The 21,216-nt window shown below is 33.1% G+C and overlaps 1 protein-coding gene and 2 non-coding genes across 3 annotated transcripts in view; 2 read left to right on the top strand and 1 right to left on the bottom strand.

Annotated features, from left to right (window-relative positions):
* Positions 1 to 21,216, top strand: part of LOC148284778 (uncharacterized) — a gene marked incomplete at its 5' end in the record, with an annotated part of 72,083 nt that overhangs the window by 7,374 nt on the left and 43,493 nt on the right. The window lies entirely within an intron of this gene.
* Positions 4,685 to 4,756, top strand: TRNAM-CAU (transfer RNA methionine (anticodon CAU)). The gene has a single exon. It is a non-coding gene; the product is annotated as a tRNA-Met (tRNA).
* Positions 7,058 to 7,129, bottom strand: TRNAC-ACA (transfer RNA cysteine (anticodon ACA)). The gene has a single exon. It is a non-coding gene; the product is annotated as a tRNA-Cys (tRNA).

The following is a 21,216-nucleotide window of genomic DNA, read 5'->3' as shown; positions in this document are numbered from 1 at the left end:
CAGACTTTTAAGAACCTTTTCGCCGACTTTTAACTTCATGAAAATAACCATTCCCTCCACATATCCAAAAATGGTTTTAAAGACCGAGGGCCTTCCTATCAGTTTCGCTTATATAGGTACTTAAAAAACTTTTTTTGACAAAAAGCGGGTAACTTTTTAAAAAATTTCTGTAGCTGGAAAAATGAAAACAACATGAAAGTTCTGTATGGTGGATGTTATCCAATGTAAAGTGGCTACTTTACTGCCTAGACTTTAATACTCCATTCTCTAATTTGTTCTCTATCTCTCTTGTAATATGTTAATACCATTGTGTTGTGGAATATTTTATTCAAAATTGTTATTAACAAAATTATGTTCATCAAAGTTGCTACCATAACACCCAAGTTGAATTTTACATAACGTTTTACAGCATTCACACATATTATCTGTTTTATGGCCGATATAAAATGTAAATTTTCCGATGCCAGCTACCTTGAAATAGAATTAAATGAACCTTGAATAAATCAAATCATAATTTATTGTGGGTTTGGTAACAAAAATTAAGCAAGCGAGACTACGCAGAAGGGTTGTCTTAGGTTTCGACACATTTTTATATTATTTTACACTTTAGTGTTAAAATTATAATGGTCGTTAATTGACATATAATTTCGTTGGACATCAAAATCCAATCACGGGAAAGATTGGTTTTAGTATTAAAAACAAAGAAACCATCACGTCCCCGTCCTTATGTTCCATGCAGTGGTAAGCAGAGAACGGAAAAACTATTTCGCTCTATATTAACACACAGACTTCATTTCGAGAATTTGATTCGCATAAGATTGACGTTTGCTGAATAAAAAGAAGGCTGTCCAGAGCTTTCCAGGGGAGCCTTGAAATTATTTGTGCCATTCGTCACATTTTACATATTACTACATCCCTCCAATGGACCTAAAAACTAATAGCCTCCAATTAGTAAATATTTTGGTAATTTGCGTCTCAAATATATATTAGATTTTATATTAGAATTAACAGAAAGCCTTCTGAGCTGAAGTTAGTTTTTTATTTTTTGATATACACCCAGATGGCTTTTTCAAGCGTTTCATTACAAAAGTCGATATGCAGGTCTAATAAATATTTATCTGATAAATAATTATTTTTTAATGTTTTGAATGACGTTATGCTTAATTGATATACATAAATAAAAATAAAATATGACATAAAAGTAGATAAAACAACATCAAATCATCACGCCGTTTCCCATTAAGGGTAGGCAAAGCGTATAGAAGGCCATGCCACTATGTATTTGCATACAGATCTCGCTTCCTCTGCATTCATACATCTTATCAGGCATGCGCTCCGATTATTACGACTTTTGACATGTCCATCTTCAAGTATTTGTTAGGTTTGGTCATGCCATGTATTTTTCGGTCTTCCTCTATTTCTGCATTCATCAAATTTGAATTGTAAATATTTTAAGCCGTTCTTTCGCGGTCCATTAGCTCTACATGTCCAAACCAATGCAGAGCTCCTTATAATAAAATATATTTTTTAAATTATAACAGTTTTAAGAAAAAAAATGTTAGTAAACAGTAGGTAATATTTAAGTGTTCTTTTAGTGTCGGCCTCGTGGTGTAGTGGTCAGCGCATTTGCTTACCATGCAAGACGTCTTGGGCTCGATTCCCGGCTTGGTTGACATGAAATATTTATTTTAAAAGGTGTTTTTACACAAGAATATTTCATAGTTCCTGTACTGGTACCGGAAGGGTAAGACTAATCATTTTTTCTTCATGTAACAAAAAATGATCAAGATACGCTGCGGTTGGTGTACCAACGCAGTGCCTTATGCACCATTAGGTATGGAAAGGGGAATGATGATGATGAATGTTTAAGTGTAGGTAAGGAAAATATAAAAAGTCAGTGATTTTAGGTACATCATTCAAATAGTGTAAGTTATTTTAATTGTATCGCCGAAACTAACAATGGAAAACGAAACATGTCAATTTCTCCATACTCGTTTCGGAGCCGGTGTAGTCTGACGATTGGAGAATTTACAAAATAATTATTGTATTTTATTGTAGTAGAGGAACCCGTTGCTTTTTACTTTTGACTTGCTTGTGACTGCTACCCCTCAAGCAATGATTTTTGTTATTATTATTATTATTGTAGATAACTAATAAAGCGCCGTTATCGTAATATAATACCTCAAGGGCGCTTTACAAAGTTATTAAACAAACTGCATTGGTACACTGATTGCAGCTTATCTTGATCATGAGGGCATGATTAGATACATTAATGTAAAGTGATCAGTCTCACGGTTCAGGTGCCGGTCCAAAGACTGTGAAATATTCCAGTATTAAAACACCTTGTTAAGCAAATATTTCATTCCAACCATGTCAGAAATCGAATCCGAGACCTCTTGCATGGTAGGCAATACACTAACCACTTTATGAGGCGGCATATTACCATCAATAAAAATTTGTTTTGATTGGGATAGAAAAGAAGAAGAGTTGATAAAAAATAAACTTACTAATATTTTGGATAGAAATCGGATGAGAGAAATTCTGGACGACCAAATGTAAAAGGTTAAAACATTCTATCATTTTTAGCCTCATTGTCAGCTATCTAATAATTAGATTTTTCCGCGGATCTACCGATTATTTTTTTCCTTGAACTAATATTTATCTAATAGCCATATGTTTACTTTTTGTATGATACATTTTAAGTATTTACAAAATTAGTAATTACCTACCGCCATTTAGGTACCATTAAGGAGCTTAATTGACCACAATAATTACGATTGTGTTTTAAGGGAATTTTAATTTTATCCTTGGGTAAATTAGCACTCACTTGTGATATTCCTAATTTGAAATCATCTTCACCATTAGACACGCTCTCCGATTGGATTGCCCGAACTTTATAGAGCCAATAAACAGAATTATTTATGACAGCAAACACCAACGCCATCTAGCGGTATTAAAAGTTGGTAATATGTGACACCTTAGTCTTTATTTCCTTGTTACATCGTTTATGATACCAATTTAATGTCTATGGTACGCTTGGATGGACTTTGAATTCAAATTCTAATATTGTTTTTTGGTGGCGTGTTTTGTATTATTTATTATTACTTTATGGCCTAAATTTACGCACAAAGTATTAGGTAGCTTATTTAAGAAAAAATACACACGTAGGTACTAATTATAATTTATATTAAAATCCACATTTTAAGGTTTAGAAAACTGGTTCAAAAAACAAATCCTTTGGGACAAATTGAGATGGCGAGTGAATAGAAAAAAATCTTTCAAAATAAAAAATGTTTCGTGAATGAGAAATTATTATTATTAAGTACGTTAATTTCGTTATTAGGAGATTCTTTTGTTTCGTTTATCAGAAAAAAAAGAAAATTACGCTATACATAACATTTATTCATCGAAATCATTAGTTCAAGTGGCTAACCTATGAAGAATTTATTGATCGAAGGTAACTAAAATATGAAACGTGGGGCAAAATCGTCGGAATAAGTTGAGGTACAAACATTAAGTCGAATATGGGGTTTCGAATTGTATTTGAAGAGACGTGTACTCGTTGTAGATCGTATACTCAAAAACTAAAATCGACCTACTTGTTCCGGAGATACAACTGAACGTACGGGCGCCGTGCCCACACCAGCCCAAATTTAGATCCCCACGCGCAGCGCTGTGACGTCAGCTCGCAACCTCTCCTCCGCTCGCGGCAAACTATTTCCGGTAGTCAGCAAAACGAACTATCCAGTCATTAATGAATTAATTTAATTCAATTACTTAATCGGTATTGAATGTAATAAGTAATAAGTTAGTAGTGGGGGAGGAGTCGGAGAAAGGCGTGATTGCAGGTCGATCTTATGTTGGATCGAGAATATACGTTAAAAGAAACGATACAAAATATGAGTATTATAATGAAAAGAGCAAAAACAAAAAATATTTTAAGATGACGATCCAATAAAGTATACACAATAATACATAAACTAAAGTAAACACATTAACCACAATAACCTAACAAATTACCCTTCACCGTATTTGAAATGATCAAAAAGATTTGATTTATTTAAATTTTACTTTATGTTTAAAATATCAGCAACGTTAAACTGGCTAGCACATGAGGTCGATTCAAAATAGCATTATAAGTGTCTTTTAGCACTCTTATAGCACTTAAAACACTTATTTAGGTCTAAGGGTCAAATCCTGGCTGATTCGATGTGAAACATTAGTTTATACAAAACAATATTTCATATTCCCTGAACTGGCACCAAAACGTAAAACAGATCACCATTCCATGTAACGAAAATGATTTAGATACGCTGCAATTAGAGTTGCAATTTAGTGCCCTATGCACCAGAGGGTGAGGATAGGGAAACGATGATTGGTAGATCGCACGGACACGTAACATTAAAAAAGAAATTTCTTATTCCCATGCATACTAGAAAAAAATATACCGAAGGAAAAATCGTCTATGAAATTTTTCGCTAGGAGGCGCTAATGTAGAGTTAAATTTATTTCTTAAATACTGTAAAAAGTATTTCCGAACAAATATATTACTTAAGGTTGAAACATCTTATGTTTTTTTAAATGAAAATAAACTAAGCATCGAACAAATTTTTAAAAAATTGCAACAAATTTGTGAAATATTACTCATAGTTCTTTAATGACATATTTGACCATGCTAGCTATCAGCAGAGTGGCGCAGCGGAAGCGTGCTGGGCCCATAACCCAGAGGTCCGTGGATCGAAACCACGTTCTGCTAGGTATTTTTTATTATTTTTTTTGTTTTTTATTTAATTAAAAATTAAATACTTTTTTACTAGTAGATATATTTTTAAAACAAAATTGATATTTCTCGGTAAGATATATTTGTATTTGAAAAAATCTTATTATTTTTATAAATAACTTTTAATGCGCTATTTTTTTATAAACATTAAAGTTATACTTGTCGGCCTCGTGGTGTAATGGTCAGTGCATTTGCTTACCATGCAAGAGGTCTAGGGTTCGATTCCCAAAATGGTTGATATGAAATATTATTAAAAAGGGGGTTTCATGTAACAAAAATGATCGGGATACGCTGTGATTGGTGTACCAATGCAGTGCCCTATGCACCATTAGGTGCGGAAAGGGAATAATGATGAAAGTAATAAAGCTTTGGCACTTTTTCGAGGATATTTTAGAGACTGCTTCTAAAATTATTATTAAAGGATAACGTTTTTGAGAAGGAAACATTTTATTATTTATTTATTCAACAGCATATGCTGTTATCACATTAAAAAAAAACACTTGTGTAAACGCTGACACATAATTTATTAAAAGGCACGTTATTCCGATATTAGCTCCACCATATGGCTAATATTGCGATGCCCACAACAATTTGAAAAATATAAAAACACGATACACGTGCAAATATTTATGTGAGAAAGGGATGCAAGTAAGGCAACTACTAACGATTGAGGAAGTTACGGAAATAGGATATAAAAAATGTATTCTCACAGAGAAAATTAGAGCATTAAATTATACCGCAAAGTTTCTTGAAACTGAATGAAAAAAAACTACTATGAACGGCGTCACTAGTTATTATTATTATTATGGATAACTTATATAGCGTCATTTTCGCAAAACAATACCTCAAGGGCGCTTTACAAAATGATTATACAGCGTGTTCTTTCAACCCTGTCACATCTGAAACCACGATGATCAGTATGAGCAAGAAGACATATTGGCACATTGAAATATTTTTTTAGAACGACTACAATCTTTAAAAATACTGATCATCGTGGTTTCGGATGTGACAGGTTTTAAAGAACAGCCTGTATAAAGATATCTTTTACCAACCCAAGTTTTAAAACCGAACGGCTAGATGCTGCTATATGTTAATATGTCAACATCTAGCCATATTATCTCTGCATCTAGCCATTTTCTTTTAAAACTGACAGTTATGGCAGAATTAAATTGGCCTTCAAAATTGACCTATTTCCTTTCCGCATTTTGAATAGGATTTTAAGAAAAAAAGTGGCAACCTTAGAACGATCAAAGCAAAAATTACTCGGCGGAATTTTTTTTGTCACTTTCAATGCGCAGATATGCGTACCCTGAGGTACTTGAGCTCTCGGTACATACCGATGTATCCACCTCAAACTTGAAGATAAAGGGTCGGTAGTGTATCTTCCTGATCGTTTGAGAGAATTTATCTTCTACCATGACGTCATAATAATGGTTTCTCAGCTTAATGCACAGATATGTGTACCGTGACCCCAGGACCAAAATTTTATTTGACTTTGGCCTTGCTCATGACTGCTCCCTGCGTCAGACAAAAGTTGGTCATGGGAGGGGAAATAAATTATCAAAATAATAAAATATAAATTTAATAAATAGCAGAACGTGGTGTCGATCCACGGACCTTCGGGCTAATAGCCCAACGCGCTCCCGCTGCGCCATTCTGCTTGTGCCGGCCCTGAAAAAAAAATAGTATTTAAATTTTGAATGCAGAGGTGTATTTGGGCGTGTGACAATACTTTTTATTCATTTTTATGTATTATGTGTTAATATAAGTTTAATCAGTTTTTTCCTAAATTAAAAAAAAAACACCAAAGGAACCACAGGGACTATAAAATATTCTAGCGTAAAAAACTTTTTTAAATAAATATTTCAAGCCAACCATGTCAGGAATCGATCCCGAGACCTCTTGCGTGGAAGGCAAACGCGCTGACCACTACACCACGAGGCCATATGTTTTAATAATATTTTTAGCCAGTCTAAATCTTTGCAGACAAGCAATAAGTTTTATCCCATAGCGATTTTGTCGAGATCAATGGATATTCCAACAGAAGGAAGAACATTTTTGAAAATGGAATAATAAAATATCGAGTCATTTACAAGGGCTTATGACCTGTTTTTGGATGGTTGAAAATAAAATCGCTTATATGATATATAATAATATAATATATTCATTTAATTAAATCTTCAAGTAAAATATATGTTTATAAATTATTTATTTTACAACTGGTGAAAAATAAAAAAAAAACCAAATCAATTACATCCAAAATTTTTGAAAAAAAAATAGCAGAGCATGGTGTCGATCCACGGACCTTCGGGTCTGTAGCCCAACGCGCTCCCGCTGCGCCACTCTGCTTGTGCCGGCCCTGGAAATAAAATATATTTATTTGTATGTAAAAACAGGGACGTATTTAGATTATTATTGTTAAAATATAAATAAATCAAATTCACATTAATCGACCAATAATTTTTCGTAGTTTGAGCATTTTTATTTTTACATTATGGGCAGTGTACACACTTAGTTATCCCGATTCAGATCCCGGAAATATTTATTCAGTACACATAGGATATAATTATTAAAACTTTGAATGTTTTTTTAGCTTTAAGTTTATGGTTATTTTTTCGATTAAGTTGTACATAAAATATCTTTAAATCTTAAAATGCCTAAGTTATATTTATTCTTTTAAATTTATTTCAACAGAGAGGGAAAACGGGCTTATGACCTGTCATTGGCTGGTTTAAGTGGCCACTTTACACACTGTGTAACATTCACCATTCTGCCCATGTTTGAACATCCACATTTCCTCAACTCTTCCATCTGTTGACTTTTGTGAAGTAAAAGAGCTGAAACCTTTATCACGTGGGTGAGATTCATCCGGCTGAACCAAATCACCTACTAGGCAACGCCTGAAAACTATTTTCCAATTTTTATACCAGTTTAAGTAGTTCTATAATTATTAAATAAAAAAACTGAGACTTCTTAATTAAAAACGCATAGCTAATTAAATGTAAGAATGACATATTCATTATCATATAATACAGGATGTTCATTAAACCCTGTCACATCCGAAACCAGGATGATCGGTATGAGCAAGAAGACATATTGGCACATTAAAATATTTTTCCAGAATAAATAAAATTTTAAAAATTAAAATATTAAAAAAAGCAAATAGTTTCTTACTTCTGCAGGGGAGAAACGAGGAGGGGGTAGGGAGTAGTCTGATATTGCGCCGCGCTCCCCCCCCCCCTTCTCCCGTGCAGAAATAAGCAACCATTTGATTTTTAAAATATTTTATTTAAAAAAAATCTTTGTTCTAAATATTTTTTTATTATGCTAATATGTCTTCTTGGACATACTGATCATCGTGATTTCGGATGTTACTGGGTTTAATGAACACCTTGAATAAATATAAAGTATTTATATGTGCTAAGAATGCATAATATTACTTAAACATAAATAATATAGTAAAATATACAATAAAAAACAAATATAAAGTAATGTAATACACAAGAATATAAATAATCTGTGTACCAATTATATGAAGTAATACTTTTATTAATCTACGTACATTTTTTTCAAAATAAATCTCTCGCTGCACTATTTACATATCTCGTTAATTTTATTTTAAAATTTGTTTTACATTAAATTTTAAAATTATTATTCAAAACTTTTAAGAATAATTGGTTCTTGAAGTTTTATAAAGTTATAATAGCAAATACAATTATTAATCTCACGCCATCTATGTGTTTGTATATATGAATGATGTATTATGTGTTTTCTAAATAAATAAAAAAATATTGAAGTTCTAACCCTCGGGCCATCCAGAGGGGTTCGCTTTTATAGGGTTAACATGGGGTGTTATTTGTCCTAAAATGAAACATTTCATAATTATTGCATGTTGACTATCATTCATCTTTCGAGCATGCTTGATGACGGAGATAATGTGATTTCCCGCCAATCTTGATCCGAACATGAAAATTTTTCTAATTCAGAATAAAACAGTCGTTCTGGAATGGTCTATATTCTATATTATTTATGGATATCAATCAAATGACATCTAATGCGCGGTGCAATAAAACTGAACACGGGGTAGGTTGTATACATTTGCTTTGTCACTTTGTTCACAGATGGCAATCTCACACCATTTCGTAGGTGAACATATTGTGGGAATAAGGTTCACGCGAATTTTTTAATATAGATTCAACAATTTAAAATATTCTGAAATGCTTTACATTTTAAATACCAGTGTTCAAAAAAGACGCGCGTATGACACTGAGGTATAATTAAATAAAGATGATGCTTGATATAACGATGTTTTGAAATTATGTTCTGAAAAATTTGCGTTGTCGCGTCGAAATTCCCGTGCAAAACGCGTAGTATAGTAAAAAAGACTATACTATTCCAGTTCGCAGTGAATTCAAAGCTGTACAAGTATGTCCCGCCTTTTTACGCTGTTCTGGAACTTAAGTTGAACGGAACACAAGACGAGTGCTTAGTGCTGCATCTAGTGTATACATAAATATCAATGGTGTTGAATATACTAATACACATATAATTCTGAGGACATTTTTTATTTGAATTTTATTATCATTAAAATTAGCATGAAAACAATACATAAAATAAATAAATAGAAAACTAATGGTTGAATTTGCCGAAAAAGAGTATGGCACTTGAGCCAAAGTATACAAAATAATATGAAAAAGAAACAAAAATGCATAACAAATAAAAAATAATAAATAAATAAACAATAAAAAATAATTTAAAAATTTGTTAATATACACAAGCACACAAACATCAAATTTTCACAATACAGCTATTCTTATTATGTAAGGAAGCTTTTTTTTTTATTTATCCTTATATTTTCGTAATTTATTTCTTCACGTAGATTTTGAGGTAAATTACTGACAGAAATTAAAAGCAATTTTTTTTTAGCTACAATTTTAATAATTAATCATCATCATCATCATCTTCATTCCCTTTCCGCACCTAATAGTGCATATGGCACTGCATTGGTACACCAATCGTAGCGTATCTTGATTCATTTTATTGCATGAAGGTAAGATGATCAGTCTTACGCTTCAAGTGCCAGTCCAGGGACTGTGAAATATTGTAGTGTAAAAACATATTTTTAAATAAATATTTTTTGTCAACCATGACGGGAATCGAACTCGAGACCTCTTGCATGGTAGGCAAACACGCTGACCATTACGCCACGAGGCCGACAGTCGATAATCAATAGGTAATATTGAATATAAATAATTGTTACACGTTGCAAAGGTGGTTTTCTAGAATGCGCACACGCGCAGTGCATTGCCAAGAAAAATATATTCCAGAATGTTCCTTACAGTACCGTTCAAAAAACCTAGTAAAGAAATACTCATAACAATGTTGGATAAAAATCAATAGCTGATTTCAAAAAATATATCTTTTACTGTTTCTAGCATCTTACTTTTTTTTTCTTATAAACAACGTGCCATCAAAATACTTTAAATAACCGCAAAAAACTATTATTATTAAATGTATATATGTTGCACGTCAATCAAGTAAAAGAGCAATGCAGGGCATTTAAATAACAAACATTTTAATTATATTACGATTACGGATTGTAAAATTAATGTTAAAAACATAATACCTATATGTTTAAGAAATACACTGGTAGTTTTTTGGTCAGGACTGTCAGGAGTCAGGAGTTACCCGTGACAAGTTGTATGACTGCAGAGAAATGTTTAGTTTCATGTTTCTTCATGCATAAAACAGGATGCGTGAGTTTCAAAAACGTTTTTTGGTAAGAACTTTAAATAAAAATAATTATTTTAATTAAACGTAGTAAAGCAGAGCGCAACCAGTCCACAATTTTGCGAAAATGAGATATGGGTGTTATTGGGTGCAGTCAAGGCAAATTACACCAAAAAAAGGTGATTCAGGGAAAAAAACCCCTGAGTTTTGAAACTTGATTGTTTGTTGATGCCTACCGTATAACATACTAAAAGTCATCTATAAATATCTCCAAAACTATCACTCTCAGCGAAAAATATATAATGAAGAAATTCAAGCAAACAAAATTTTCTACGAAAATTGTTATGTTATTTTTTTTTTCACAATTAATATTTTCGAAGATACGAGGCAGACGAAATAAATAAATTCTAATTGATTGATACATTAATTAAATTTATAATTATGTAGCAGATACCAACAAAAGTCATGCTTTGTTTCAAAACTCCGTACTTTTTTCCCTCGAAAAGTCTAACCTGTCTGGGCTATAAGGTCAACTTTATTTATTTATTTTATTTTATTTGGGAAATCAACAGTTCAGAATACATATTTATAGTAAACAAACAGATATAGTGTGTAAACTTAGAACTAATAACAGATTTGCACAGGTTAGTAAAGAAAATATATTACATATGAAATAAATACAAATAAAAATGTTATTTTCATGAACTCTTTTAATAATCAAAAAAATTTGATTATATTTTTTTAAGAACAGTAAGTTATTGTAAATTGGGCGGGACTAGGACAAGAATACTTGAAGAGAGGATAAGGAGGGGAAGGGAGATGTACCTAATTATTATTATAATGTCTACTAAGTTACATAATGCATTTTTAGTGTAAATTTTAAATCTGACAGAGGGATGTTTGTGTAATCTATATCTTTAAATTTTGTATTGTACACTGAAAAAGTCCCATGAAAAAAAGCATTTTTAACATACGATGTTTTACTTGTTGGTACATGAAACAGGTGGTACCATCTACAAATCCTGGCTGGCACATGTATTGTTATTATAGTAGGTAGTTCTGTACAGTCAACTATTCCTGTCGTAATTTTGTAAAGCAGTAGTTGGTTCGCACACACTGTGCGGTATTGTAGAGAAGTGATTCCATGGTAGGTGGAGGCAGTGAGAGTTGATACATAAGAAATAGCGGTTTTATATTTTATGTACTTTATAAATTTGTTTATAATATTTTCTATTCTTGTTATATATACTCGTATGGCATACTGGGGATTCCATATCTGAGATGCGTATTCCAAATGGCTTCTGACAAACGTACAATATAATGAAATTAGCGCCTTTGGACTATCAAAGTGTTTACTCATTCGAATTATGAAACCTAACATGCTCAATGTTTTAGAGGTAATTTTATTGATATGCGGTTCAAAAGGTAGTTTTGAGTCCAAAACAACCCCAAGATCTTTGATTTCGTGCTTTCTTATTAGTACATTATTGTTTAGTTTGTAATCAAAATCAAGAATTTATCTTTAATTGTGTTTTGTTAAAAACAACCATGTCGCTTTAGTGCAAAAAACTATAGTAATCACCTGAAAATAGTTTTGATCACAAAAACGGCATTTCTTAATTTACAGAAAACATCTACAGCACTAGAAAAATCTCACGCTATAAACGCTGATGAGAAGAAAACAAAATGCTTGCTTCTAAATGAGTTTCGCTCAAAACTCCTTAAAAGCATTATACAAAAAACAAACAATCCCTCACGCCGTTTCCCCGTAAGAGTAAGCAAAGAGGATAGAACGTCATATCATACATCTTATAATTCAAGCGAGTTCACCGCTCGCCTTTAGAAACTCTGTAAGAACATAATCGAAACCTTGCTTTTTCCAATTCTTCGTATATTTGGCATCACTTTTTATTTCTACCACATCTTTTTTTGTCGCACCATAACCTGCATTTAAACTTACTTGAGAAGGTGTTATACTGTTCACATTTCCCGTGTGTGTTTCATTTACCTCCTCAAAGTATCTCTTTTTTTATTCCAATATTATTCGTCACTTAATTCCATATTTTTCTACTACTGCGGTCATACATTTACTTTCAGTACTGTTTTGGTAATTTTTAACAGCTTTCCAGAATATGCTTATATATTTTTTGGAAGTTCTTGGTCTAATTATGCAGAATATGTTTTTTAAAATAAAATCCATGAATTAACTCTGTGTAGATTACGCAAAAATTGTTACTTTTAGCGTTTTGAAATCGTTTATATTTGTTTTGATGAAATCTCCATACGATTGATTATAATTTTTTTTAGTGTCTCTGTCTATATTATGTATCAGGTATGCTTATAAACATATTTTCTTCCCCGGCCTTTGCTACCCGAAAATGGTTATAAACGTTTGCAAGTAATTCCATAAAAGCCGGAAGAAAAATTTTCCTTAAGTCCTGGATTGTCCCTTTGAATTATTGTAAAAAATCATCCCTTCTGATTTCGTTCATCCATAAAAATACGCTCATTTCCGCTTTGACCCTTCCTATGGCTATTAAGTGTTTTGCAGGGTCAATTGAGTACCCCTTGTATTTGATTGAAGATAAAAAATAAGTACACGGTGTAACAAAAAAACTGTTTTTTTTTTTTCGATCAAAATGCATTTAATTTAAAAAAGAATTTAAGTAAATGTCCGATCTCCAGATAACCTTCATACTGTTGAATGTGGCCCCTGCTATTCCTAGCCGCACTTCCAGCTCTTTTTGAAAGCTGCCATTTTCCGTAATATATACTTCCAGGTATTTGAAATTCTCACTAGATATAGTAAATACCAGTTCTGAGGTAGACGGCATTTCTTTTTTAAAAATATAAAATACTGCATATTTAAAAAAGAAAATAATTACCATACTAAAACTAGTATTTAATGTCAAGTTTTGTCAGTGCAGCGCCCTATGCACCACCAGTTGGAGAAGGGACGTGATGATAATAATTGTAAAAAAATTTAGTGGAAAATGATTTTCTTGTCTACCGTGTTTTTTTTTTACAATGTAGGTAGGCACTAACTGTCATTAGTAAAATGTTGTTTACCGCTGTCCATATCAACATATAAATCTATGAATTGGCCGCAACATGAACATTGTACGGGCCATTTTGAGTCTTCATTAATTATGGACGTCAGGACTGCAGTTTGCCTACCTGTCGGTTATTAGCGAGGGACACTTATTGGACATTAGTTGCCGTTGATGCCAAACCTAACCTAGCATTACACATGTCAATATGACCCAACCTAACCTTACATTAGTCAATGTGACCTAACACACCCAATCTAACCTAACATTCATGTAACATGATATGATATAACATATTATGTCGTATCCAATATTGTCTCCAATGTCTGAAATATGTGGTAAGTCAGCAATTGTTCCTTCAAAACTCAAACCGCCATAGTCAAAGAAGAAATAAAGTATTGGAGATTCCATTTTGTAAATCAACGCTCGGACAGAGGCATGCAAATGCCCCTAAACTGTATAACTCCTACTTTGAAGACACAACGGAAAACGATAATTTAAGCCTCTCTTCTTCTAATAATTCATTTATAAGCCGAGTCAAAAATAAAAATGTCAATGTTTTCTTCTCCAGTCAAACATTTAATTTGGTCTCGTATTTTTTCCTAATTTAATTAACAATTTCAATTAAATAATTTTTTGCTGTACACGTATTTTTTTTTCTTATTTTCCACTTACTCATATTTAGAAAAAAAAAACAACTTGAATGTAGCTGTTAATTTTTGTTTTATATGTTTTTTTTATATGTATGCATTTACACTTTAGATTTCATGATGTATTTTAGATTAAGTATACCCACGCACTTTTTTTGTATTTACGAAAAAAGTTTTATATTATGTAATAAAAAAATTACCAAGATAAACAAAAAAATGTAAATATTTTTTTTTTAATATATAAAAAAAAAGGAAATTTCGAAGTCGAATAAAATTCTGACATAATTTTTTATTTTATTTTTTATTCTTTTTTTATTTATAAATCATATAACACAAAGTATTTTACAAGTATAATACGTTGAATTACATTCCCAGGAGTTACAACAACTCAATTCGGGACATAAATAATTTTAACATTCAGAAAATAACACATATTGAGAACAACAAAGAAACAAAGCAAGTTTAGCTTCTTATAACTAAATATATCACAACAATATATACGCCTAAAACCTTTTCTTACACAAGCAGAATAAATGTATATAAAAAAACGCTTTTCAGAATAAAAAAAAAGTAGTGAATCTACTAAGGGAGATAAGGTCATCAACATCACATGCCATGCACATGATGCTGCTATAGTGATGATGAGAACATATCCATCTCAGTTAGTAAACATCTAGATGCCTAAGAAATGTCGTATAGTACAATGATCCCATGATTATTAGATACATAATTCGGATATACAAAACGTGTGGCGGACCAAATCATGGTGTATACAACAGAGGCGAGGATAGATAGAAAGAAAATAAAAAATATGAAAAACCTAGTAGAAAAACTAAATAGAAAAACTAAATAGAAAAACCAAATAACTGCTCAGAACGTCAGAGATGAAAGTGCTAAAACCCAAAAGAGGCAGAATCTATAGTCAAGAAGTTAGACGGATTTGCGATACCCATTGCATAGTAAATAGATTATGGTGAGATTACGTCAGTAATCCCATTAACGGACAGCTCCAAAATTCCGCATCCAGATCCCTCAGGCGAATGTGTGGTAAAACGATGTATGATAGGTGCACAAATGTCGAGATCCGTGAAGTGTGTAAGGCTGAGACATGCATTATTGACAGAATCAAGAAAGGGGTGCTGCGTTGGTTTGGACATGTAGAGCGAATGGACAGCGAAAGAACGGCTAAAAGGATAGATAGATAGAGAGAAAATAAAAAATACGAAAAACCTAGTAGAAAAACTAAATAGAAAAACTAAATAGGAAAACCAAATAACTGCTCAGAACGTCAGAAATGAAAGTACTAAAGGCAATCGCAGGGAAACCCAAAAGAGGCAGAATCTAGAGTCAAGAAATTAGACGGATTTGCGATACCCAGTGCAAAGTTAATAGATAATGAAGAGATAACGTCAATAATTCCATTAATGGACAGCTCCAAAGTCCCCTATACCATGGCCCACGAAATCCCGGCCGTTTGCTGTCTGCACGGAAGACCACCAAGGAGAGGGAAGAACAGCTAAAACTGAAAGTCTTAGGAGTTAGCTTTTAGCTAATACCAAATTAACCGACCTTAATTTATTCGGTGAAAACCAAAGTTTGCTTATAAAACGCTTTCATAACCGGGGATGTGGGACTGTGAGTAACGTAAAACACTGAACTATCTACAATTATAACATTACTACTTATTTTAATAAACATACAATTCCACCAAGAAATGTTCATTGTACATTGACACTTAGTGTTATAGTTGCAGGGTATCTGGGCCCCGATTAAAGTTAACAGAATTATTTTCGACTGTCTATAAAGAGAAACCGAAATGCGTGTACGAAAATGAGAATATTTGCAAGAACATTTAAAGTATCTTCGTCGGTAACCTTTAACTGAACATGTTTAAATAAAGCTAGGGTTTCCTAAGACAGCGGTGACCGTATCTTAACGGCCGTAGTGAACGGTGATGCGGTGGATAGCCGTCGCAGTGGTGACTAGAGAGTGGTTTCCTAGGAAAACGATGTTGATAACACCGTTAAAAAATAAAACCACTCTCTAGTCACCACTGCGACGGCTGTCCACCGCATCACCGTTCACTACGGCCGTTAAGATACGGTCACCGCTGTCTTAGGAAACCCTAGCTTTACATGTTTAATAATTTTACTTGTAGATAAAATTTAATATAAATGTTAACTTCCCATTGTAATCGGGGCCTTGGATATTTTTTTTTACGTAAAAAGTAAGGTTACAAGTCTTTCATTTCAGGTGTCAATGTGCAATGTAGATTTTTACGTCATCTGTGCCATATATCCATTTTAGACGAGTGTAAAAATTCACGCGGCACGATTAAATATCATAGGATGGGTTGATCTCTATTGGATCACTGGCGGCCCCGACAGATGTTGTACTGCCCGAACGTTGTCTTGCCTGCTATTACCTTGGAAAAATACTTTTCATTGATAATTAGGTATCTGGATTGATTGAATTCCAAAACTGAAAATTATCAATATTTAAATATTTAATTAAAGTAGGTACCTGGGTACTCGTTTATGGTTGAATTCCAACACATAAAATAATTCATTTTCAAATATAGAATTCTTTTGCAAATGTCAAACTCGGCTCTTCTCACCAACAGGGGTGCACCCATGAATGCTATTTTCAAAAACATAATGAATGTCAGTTAATATTATTTTAGTATTACCAAAAATTCAATAAAAAGAAATAAGTGTGAACAAATTATAAGGAATGAATATTATTAAGATCCATAAAAAGCGAATATTGTTGAAAACCGCACGTTAATCGGTTTAGCCGTTTCGGAGAAGTATAAATATTTTTCATGCTACTTATTTATTTAATGGCAGATAAACGCACTAACCAGTTATTTTAAACTGTTCTAGCTGTTGCTTGTACCAGAAATTTACCCAGCCTGCTGTAAACTGTTATTTAGATTCTTGAAACAGTTTAATTTGTAAACGTTAACTGTTCCTGCTACAACTTTAGTTTATACGCCAGAAAGTTAGACCGCGCGTCCTCTTAACTGTTTGCTGCTTCGTTCGAGACTGAACCTAAACTTGCGATTTTTGTAATTCGTATTACATAATTCATAAATTAATCATTCACCAATACCAATAAACGGCTCCAATAAAAGTACAATTTACACAGGAAGTGCTTGTGTAACATTTTGCCGCTGATGTTAAACCTCCATCTTCAAGCGCATTCAGATCTCCTATCAGAAGCAATAAATACTTTTAAATCACTTTGCTTAGTGGTTGATTCCAGTCAGGTAACCAATGCTGGGTTGTTTCAAAGCTACGATTATTTTTTAGTTTTAAGAATTGCATACAAACAGTACGAAAAAAATGGCAATTACGTAAATATTGTCCAATTAGTTTTTAAAATACAAATACAAAGAAATTTTTAACATAGATTTACTGAAGTTTTAAAAATATATTTTAAAGTTTTTAAGATTAAAAAATGGTGTTTCAGGATCAGGCCGTGAAACTTTAGAGGAACATTAATTATTTTTTTTCAACCATTTATTTTAATTTCGATTCATTTCTAATTTATGTTAAATTTTAAGATATATTTTTCTAAAGTGTATTTTTGTAATTATATTTTTATGCAAATAATAAATGTATGGAAAGATAAACAAATTTAAAAAAAATAAATGTATTCTTTAAATTATTATTTTTATTGTTGTATTTCTGATCCTAGAGTTTATTTATGGTGGCTAATTGCACGTCCCAACTCAACACTGGATTTTAGTCGCATGAAGTTGGGACTTATGTATGTCTCATATAATGTGCAATTAACTGCCTTTAAGTAAATAAATAAACGAATAAATTATAAGTTTTTTTTTTTTAAAAACCTTTTCAACGAGTAATATGTTTCTTTTTTGGGAGACACCGTGTGTGTTGGATTTGTTCCGACGTTTCGGCTACCATTGCAGGAGCCATCTTCAGAGTAAACTTTAGAGAGTTTACCGAGTTTACTTTATAGAGCTTACCCTGAAGATGGTTCCTGCAATGGTAGCCGAAACGTCGGAACAAATCCAATATACACGGTGTCACCCAAAAAAGAAACAAAATGATAAGAGTGACCGTGAAAACCTTCGCACCTACTTCTCAAAGAGGTTCTAAATTTAAATAGATAAATCTGCAATGAAATTTAAATTTGTCGAGTATTTTATTGAATGTACATTTTTTCGGATGTGTGGTCACACTGCTCCATGGTATATGGGGCTATCGTGGGAAATCGACTGGTGTGAAGTTGATATATTATGGCAATCTAGGAGAAACGGACCGAACCGACTTAATCTAAAGTTAATATCTATTGGTCAGGCTGTACCAACTTCCAGCCACCTCGCGTATGGCAGTGCGTCTGCGCAGATTGCATAGCTGGGGTGACCATGAAATATTAATCAATTTTCAAAAAAATGTTAAACAAAATTCTTATTTTTTCGGAAGGAACTGTATAAGGATTCGAGGGTGTTTTACCTGTAAATAGTTATATATATATATTTTTTTTATTTATTAAGGAAAAACAACAGTTGTTATATAAGAATACAAAATATAAAAAATAGTACATACATCCAGTTAAAGATTTTCACAAATATTATGAGAGAACATGTTACACAGTAAAGAGAAAAATATTTTTTTTTTTTTTTGCACCACAACAGGCCAGGAGGCCCAATTACAGTGGTGAATTACATCACAGAACACCCAGGCTTGAGATTTTTTTTTTTTTTGTGTTCTTACCGGGAATCGAACCCGGAACCTTTCGTGTGTGAGTCAAGCGTCTTGACGACTACACCACGGATGCCGCCAAGACAATTATATAAGACATGAGAAAAAAAGAGAGCTCGTAAGAAGGTTAAGGGATGAGGAAATAGAGAGGAGGAGTGGTGGACAGGGATTTTCATAATAAAGTTGACCAATTAAAAATTTTGATATTATAATAAAATAAACATAACTACCGGAACATAAACTTATTACACACTGATAAGTTATCAAGTTTGATCATCAAACCCTTCTGGTTCTAATTCACAGATAACCATACTATGTTTTTCTGTGTCCGGACGGATGAATACTACAGTTCTGTGGGTAAATTAGAACCAGAACCCTAGACGATTTTTTTCGATCCACTGCTTTTGGTTAATTATCCAGAATAAGGAATTCGAGTGGCAATAAGTTCGCCTCGTCGTGTAAAGGTTGACGCGTTCGCTTACTATTTTTGAGATTCTGGGTTCAATCCCTGGTTGGGTGGATGTAAAAATTGATTTTAATGATTGTTAAAACTGTAATATTTCATTATTTCTGGAATGGCACTGGGGCGTGCGTCTGATCACCTTAACTTCATTTAACAGTACACCGGTACACTTGATGTTATAATACGACGGAATTGTGATCAAAAGATCACAGTTTTTGTAACAGACATCGGACTTTCAGACCACAGATTAGTGCACTGTAAAATTAACATCCAAAAACCAACACCAATTAACAAAACACTCGCTTCAAGGCCATGGAGAAAATTAAATTTAGAACATTTTAATTCCGAACTTCTGACATCGTTGATTGGTCCGGACACTGACCGTCGCTCAAACGACGTCGATCAATTGGTTGGGTTGTACAATGAGGTACTATCTAACCTGATAGACAAACATGCACCATTTACTACGAAAACTATTCGAAAAAGGAAATCTGATGCATGGTTCGACGAAAATTGTCGACTCAAAAAGAAAGAGCTAAGACGTCTAGAACGCAAATACAGAAACACACTGTCAACTTCGGACCGATCAATATAGTTAGATATGCAAGCCTAATATGGGACATTTATAAAAGAAATAAAATCTAGTTTCTGGTGTACAAAAATCACTGAACAGAAAAAGTCGCCAAAACAACTCTGGCGAAGCCTTCAATTTGTTCGTGGTGACTGTATAGCAGAGACATCTAACACAGGCGCTACTGCCACTGATTTGGCGACTTTTTTACAAATAAAGTCGAAAAAATCAGACTGGCGTGTAGTTCAGCGAAAAAACCTGTAATTTTAGCTAATGCCCTTCAAAAATTCAGTAAATTTGAACCAACATCTATAAATGAGGTTAAAAGAATTGTTGCGGCATTACCCAACAAACAATTTATATTATATCCGATGTCCACATGGCTTTTGAAAAAATGCATTAACGTATTAGCTCCATTTTTAACAGATTTATTGAATACATCCATGGAGCGCAGCATTATTCCGAGAGCCATTAAGAAAGCAAATGTAACTCCACTTTTGAAAAACTCACAACTTGATGTGGAAGATCTTTCCAGTTTTCGCCCTATTTCAAATCTTCCCATCGTATCAAAAATACTAGAAAAAATATTTTCTCATAGGCTCGTTAACTATATCAAGCAGAATTCTTTATTTTCGGTAAGGCAATCGGCATACCGACGTTTTCATTTCACGGAGACGGGAGTGATAAGAGTACTATCTGACATTATAACGGTGGTAGACTCTGGTAATCTGGTGTTGATGACTCTTCTGGACATGAGTGCTGCATTCGATACTGTAGACCATAATATTTTGCTTGAACGTATGGAGAAAACTTATGGTATCCGTGATCAGGCACATATGTGGTTCAGTTCATATCTAAATGAGAGAGAATATGCAGTTGTGTTCCAGGGTAAAGGCTCAACCAACTTTCGGGTGTCTACAGGAGTGCCTCAAGGTCAGTACTCGGACCACTCCTCTATCTTCTTTACACTAAAGATACAGAGAACATTATCAGAGAATGTGGATTGTGGTGTCACTGCTACGCAGATGATACTCAGATTTATTTTTATTGCAAACCAGGCGAGAGAAGTGTGCTTGTCAATTTAATTGATGGATGCATCGAGAAAATAGGAAACTGGATGGCTAAAAATAGACTAACATTAAACCCATCAAAAACTGAACAACTATGGGTCGCTTCAGCCAGACGACAGAATTTGATCCAGGATACGGCCCTACCCAATGTAGGGAGTTCCGCTTTACC

Source organism: Micrasema longulum, unplaced genomic scaffold (assembly GCF_059751315.1).
Source record: "Micrasema longulum isolate JH-2025_06_02 unplaced genomic scaffold, ASM5975131v1 h1tg000090l, whole genome shotgun sequence".
NCBI lineage: Eukaryota > Metazoa > Arthropoda > Insecta > Trichoptera > Brachycentridae > Micrasema > Micrasema longulum.
Note: the sequence above shows the minus strand (reverse complement) of the source record. Positions and strands in the feature narration are given on the sequence as shown.